This window comes from Hyla sarda, chromosome 2 (genome assembly GCF_029499605.1).
Source record: "Hyla sarda isolate aHylSar1 chromosome 2, aHylSar1.hap1, whole genome shotgun sequence".
Classification (NCBI taxonomy): Eukaryota; Metazoa; Chordata; class Amphibia; order Anura; family Hylidae; genus Hyla; species Hyla sarda.
Window position 1 is genome coordinate 214,707,213 of NC_079190.1, and position 7,013 is coordinate 214,714,225.

The window sequence follows — 7,013 nt, forward strand, 5'->3', positions numbered from 1 at the left end:
TGACTAGTGTATGTATGATAGATGTGTGTATGCATGACAGACATATTTACGACGGATGTGTGAATGATACATGGATGTACGATAGATGTGTAATCAATCATATGTACACACATCTATCATACATACACATCATACATACATCTTTCATACATATACATATCTATCATACATCATACATACATACACACATATGTCATACATACATACATACACACATCTATCATTCATACATACGTATACAACCTCCCTCATCCTCGGTTTTCCTCATCCCCCAACCCCATCCTTGGTCCCCTCACACCTCCACCCCATCCTTGGTCCCCCACCCCCAACTCCATCCTTGGTCCCCTCACCCCCCCCCCCCACCCCATCCTTGGTCCCCACACCCCCCTCAACCCCATCTATGGTCCCCACACACCCCCTCAACCCTATCCATGGTCCCCTAACCCCCCCAGCCCCATCCTTTTTCTCCCACACAGTTTGATAAATCTGGGCCTATAATACACTTTAATAAAGCAAAAGTCTGGACAACTGAAATCGATAAGACTTAAGTTCTTCTCAAGTATATTCAGTCTATTGTTATTTGATGCCATTGTAAACATTCCTAACCATTGAGTTTTCTATCTTAATACATTTTAGACTTATACTTTGTAACCAGAAAAGCATATTTCCTGAATTGCGCCCCTGAAAATGATTTAAGGACTATAAATATACGTTTAATGACCTCCATGCTTCTCCTGATGGCGAGAAACCTTGAAAGAGCCATCACTCACTATCAGCACAATTATGCATGGCACATTGCATCCCAGGGACCCATATGTCACATTCACTTAGCCTAATGAGAGGAAGGAGTCCCCAACCTTTCATGTTTCTTGGTTGGGATTTAACATTTCTCTTTCTATATCATTTTTGTATGCTTTCTGTTGGCTCTTCTAATTGTCTTGGTGTCCCTGAAACCTCTTGGAGTGATTTCAATTTAGTGCAACGGCACCTGCTGATGAGAACAGAATTCATTAGTAGCTTTAGGGTTTCCAGCTGCTGCTGAGTTCACCCTACCCAGCCCAGTAAATACCATATTCGTCTTTGGCAGATGATCTTGCTGTGATTTAGGTGGATAAAATCCTAGTCCACAAATCACTGAAGTGAGCTGAGGAGAAATAGACCTTTGGTCTAGTGATGTAGTGCTTGAAGCTTAACACTTGAAATATTATCTTCCCTCTCTAATGTATCACCCTCTCCAAGCAATTCTAAGCAGTAACTAATTTTGCTCTCAATATTGTACTGAAATGTTATTTACTAAAACTGATATCTAAAGTTTAGTAATGTTACATCATATTTCTTAGTTTGGTTTCATTGCTATATCTTAACCATTTCTATGTGGCAAATACACTAGATATTGAACCACATGCAGACATAACATTGTTTCCAACTTTCGTGAATTTATTTCATATCATTGTTTGATGTTTCTTCTTTCTTATGAACTACATTATCTGGACATGTTAAGCTTTGTTCTGAAATAAACAAAAAGTAGAACACAGTTTAGAGGGTCTGCCTGTTCTCCTTATACCTACAAATAACTAAATCTCTCATAAAATAACAATGCTGGAGCCCCTCCTTTTCAGAACACTGCATTGTGCCATAAAATCATAGAATGTGTCAGCAGATGAGAACTATTCGGCCTATCAAGTCTGCCCAGTATTCTACATATTGTGAATAGTCCCTGGACCAATCTTATATGAAGGATAGCCTTATCCCATGCATGCTTAAACTCCTTCACTGTATTTGCAGCGACCACTTATACTGGAAGGCTATTCCATGCATTCACTACTCTCTCAGTAAAGTAATACTTCCTACAATTACTACTTAAACCTTTGCCCCTCTAATATAAATCTATGTCCTCTTGTGGTATTTTATCTTCTTTTAAATATGCGCTCCTCCTTTATCGTGTTGATTCCCTATATGTATTAAAATGTTTCTATCATATCCCCTCTGTCTCTATATATGTCAAGTTCCTTTAACCTTTCCTGGAAAGTTTTATTCTACAACTCATGGAGTAGTTTAGTATCTTCTCTGAACTCCCTCCAAAATATCTATATCTTTTTGGAGATACAGTCTCCAGTACTACCCACAATACTCCAAGTGAGGTCTCACCAGTGTTCTGTACAGCGGCATGAGCCCTTTTCTCTTTCTACTGCTAATACCTCTCCCTATACACCCAATCATTTTGCCAGCATTTCCTGTTGCTTTATAACATTGTCTGCCTACCTTTAAGTCTTTTGAAATTATGACCCCTAAATCCCTTTCCTCAAATACAGAGGTTGGGACTGTATGGCATAGTCTATATTCTGCCCTTGGGTTTTTACACCCCAGGTACCTCATCTTGCACATATCCACATTAAATGTCAGGTGTCAGAGTTCTGACCATTCTTCTAGTTTACCTACGTTCTTTTTAATTTAGCATATCCCTCAAGGAACATCAACCCTGTTACAAATCTTTCCATCTTACCATCAAGACCTTTTGCGATTTCACTAGGAAAAATGTTAAACAAAATGAGTCCCAGTACAGATCCCTGAGGTACCCCACTGGTGACAAGACCTTGGTATAAAAAAAATCAATAAGATTTGTTTGACATGATCTCACTGAAGTAAACCCATGTTGTTTCTCATCTTGCAGTCCATGGGATTTGCCAAAATCCTATAGAATGGTTTCCCTTAATTTCCCTACTATTGTGCCATTCCTGAGTTATTTCTCCTGAATATGTATAAATTGACAACTAGGTATTTCAAATTGCTATGTCAATGAGGTGTGCCCCTACCTTTTCTGGCACTGATTGAACTACATCCATTAAGTCGACATTTCATTTCTTCATTTCCAGGGAATCAGGGGAATAACACAACACAGAATTCAACGAAAATGTTTTCTAGTACCACAACTATTTAATAGATAATACAAGTATTTTATGAAGCATACATGGCATACATGCTGGGGGGGGGGGTCTTATAGGTCTTTATGTTGAATTCAAATTTACTTGTTGGAAGTAAAACAAATAGACAAGGATCTAAGTGGTGTTGACAAGGGCTAAATTATGATGGCTAGATTACTGGGTTGGAGCCTCTCCAAAGGGCAGGCATTCTCGGGTATTCCTGGTATTTATGGGTTAGTACCTACCATAAGTAGCCCAAAGAAGAACAAGTGGTCAGATTTGATCCCACATCTACTGTGGCACGAATTGCTGAAAAACATGCACTGCAGCTTAGGGTGCCCATGGTGGCCCCTACAATGGGCACATAAGCTTCAGAAAATGTGCATAATAGTTACATGAACATTAGAACAAAACCATGGAGTAATGGAGGAAGGTGCCGTGGTTTGATGAATTATGTTTTTTTTTTCCATGTAAATGAACAAGCGCATGTGTTTTTATTTACATAGTGATTAAATGGCACCGGGATACACTATGGGAATAAGGCAACCTGGTATAGCTAATGTGATGCTCTGGGCAATATTCTGCTGGGAAAAAATGGTTCCAGGCATTCATATGGATATTACTTTGACAAATACACCCCTCCATGGCAAAAGTATTCTTAAATGGCAGTGGCCTCATTCAGCAGAATAATGTGTCTTGCCAGACTGCTACAATTGTTTAGGAATTGTTTGAGGAGCATGGCAAAGAGTCCAAAGTGTTGACTTAGCCCCCAAATTCTGTAGTTCTTAGTCTGATCAAGCATTTGTGGGATGTGCTGGAAAAACATATCCAACTCATGGAGGATGCACCCCACAACTTACATGACTTATCTGCCGATAACAACCTGGTGCCAGATACCTTAGGACATCTTCAGGAGTATTGTGGAGTTCATACCTTGATCAGTCAAATCTTTTTGGCCTGCACAATATTAAGCTGGTGGATTTAATGTTAAGGTCTATATCCACAGGCCTGTTTCAATTACAATACACAATATAAATACTGGAATAATTTAGCACTTACAAGTCGCAGACTCTCCTTAGTCATCAAACTATATTTAACCAGTCTCGTAATCCTTCTGCTAGGTTTTAATTTGAATGTATATATTTTCTCAGTTAGTTGTTTATGTATAAGGGTGTGATAATTGGTTTATCATTACCTCAATAAAGCAGAATTGACCTGTAATTCTATATATAGACACATGTGATAAAATATTGAATGCTCAGGTAGAGTCAGTTGTAGAAGATGAACTTGCTGTTCTCAACATGTCATGTTGTCAGCAATGGTGCAAGTCTAAGATGGGAACAGAAATGCAATTCTAAGAAGCAGGGGATCAAAATAAATTCAATGTGGAGGCTATTCCTGGTTTAGAATGTGTCAATGTGTTCCAGTGACTCACAGTAACAATGTGTAGACAGGTATAACAATAACCTGATAGAAAATATAAAGAATGGCAACACACCTACCATGTGAAACAAAAAAAAAAAACAAAAAAAAATCTGAATAGAATAACAATTATGAAATTTTGAGCCATGCATGGGAACTGACTTATCAATTACATTGTCTGAAATTAAAAGTTTAATGCAGAGAATTTGAATAGAAGGACCTGCGTGCTAGGTCGGGTATACAAAGTGGAAATACATTTTTGTATCTTGTATACATTCGAGTCCGTCGAGTACATCAAATTATACATATTAAAATTCAATTATACCAGAAATAAACAAAAATGAATAATACCAATTTACTTTCTGTAGTATCTCTCCTGCCCAGGTAATCATACTTATGAATTTAGAGCTGTCAAGCCTGAGGGTAAAAAATACTGAATATTAAATTTGCACTGCTTAGAACCGCTGCTAAATAAATAAGCAATACCACAGCCCAAATAAGTAAGCAATACTCAGTTATCTCAGTCACAGATATGCTTGTGTGCTTGTATGACATACTATGCAGCTAGTTTGTGCATATCTTTATTGTAAATGTAATTCTAATATCCAGTGAAGCTTGTGACAATACACAGGTAAGATGTGTGAATGGCATTTCATGCAGGAGCACATCTTATTTTACAGTCTTAAATTGATTTTCCTAGTGTCAACATTTTGTCATTTGCCTCTTAAAATTATCTTAAATTTGGACATGAATTTTGTCTAGCCAAACACTCTTCACAACTGCGTATATTCAGATTATGTGCTTGCTTACAGGATGTTTCAGCTCATACATGTGTTATTTTTAAATTTGGGCACCGGGGGCACTTTCCCCAGGTCGTGTGCCCACTTCTCAGTTGTCCTGAGCTAGCAGGATGTCAATTTTGACCTCACTTGATATTAAAGCATGGTCTAACAACTATCATTCAGGACAAACCTTCAGTCAACCAGGGGCATCCCACAGGATAAGAAATAAGTGGGAGGTTTCCCATGATCTTAAAATTGTGGACCTGAGCTGTGTTTTGTAATGTAGCAACAAATTGCATATGCACGCTGCCGCTCCATTCATTGTCTATGAAGGTGCCAAAAAGAGAGCCAAGTACAATGCTTAGCTATCTTTGGCAGCAGCTCCACATACAATAATTGAGAGGCACTACGACTCACTGCTCTATACCGGAGGGCGACTTGGCACTCCATTCTCGAGATTATAGAGGGTCCTAATGGTTAGACCCCCTCCACAATCTCACACTTACCCCGTATACTGTGGATAAGGAATAAGTGTATCAACGTGAAATACCTCTTTAATATTACCACTATGGATTCAGAAATGGGGAAAGGTTATTGTATTAGTTGACATTTTAAGTTGTATTTATCTGGAAGTAAGCTTTGGAAGATAAGCAGAATGTGACTATACTGTTGACAAGAAAACTCAGGCGGTGTTAATTGAACTGTGCCCAACTGATATGAAGGAGCCAATAGAGTCATCGAAAAGCAATGCCACGCCTTTATACCACCTAAATTGTTAAAACAAGGCAGATTACTTGGATGTTGCTTACTTTAGAGGTAAACCATGACTAAAAATGTTATGAAGCTGGAGGAGCTATGGAGCTGGAGGAGCTAAGTAGACGTAAATATATATATATATATATATATATATATATATATATATATATATTTTGATGACTCGCTCTTGCAAATAGGTGCGGTTGAAGTATAGAGGTAAGAAAACAGTACTTTTCAAATCAAAGTTCAGTGTTTTATTAACACTTGGCACACAGCAAACAGTCTTTAAATGCAGAACAAAAGGAAAATGTAACAAAAGTCCACCTGTTATTTCCTTAGGTGTTTGTTCACACCTGAGTGCATGCCTTGCGGCATCAAGCAAGTCTTTTCCAGACCTCCAGGCAGACTGTTCACCAGCTTCCAACCTTAGAACAAACACAGGGAAGAACTCCACATTCAGCTCTTTCTGGCAGTATGAGCTGCAACTAGCAAATCCCCCTCAGCTGGTTAAACAGGTTGCCTTTAAGGCCAACAAAAGATGGCCTGGATTGTGGGGAATGACCCCCACCCTGCACTTGGTCATTCCCAGTAAGAGCCGTCCCGGATTGGCCTTCCAGTCATACTACGGCCACAGTGTCAGTCTGCATCGCAGCACAGACACTGAATGAATACCGGCTTTTACTTCACCAAAGCAAGAAGCCTAGGTGACACATATTGCCCATCCACCACGATACCTTTCACCTTCTCACAATATATATACAGTATATATATATATATATATACACATATACATATATATATACATATATACACACACATATATATATATATATATATATATATATATATATATTTGTGTAAAAATATTCGTGTAATTTATTAATTAAAATAGAACCCGTGTAGAAAAATTTACATCTGCACTCACCTGTTAAAAAATGTTCCTTTATTTCATCATCATATGTAGACTAAAGCCGGCCTAGGTGGGATCGGGAAAGGAGCGCATCAGCCTAAGCTGTGCGGGTGGTGGCAAACAGCTGGTTTCGTGGCAAAAACCGCTTCCTCTGGCCTTGCTGGACGTCACCTCCAGGTGTGCTTTACCTGGTAGAAGCAGTGACGTCATTGGGGGAGGAAA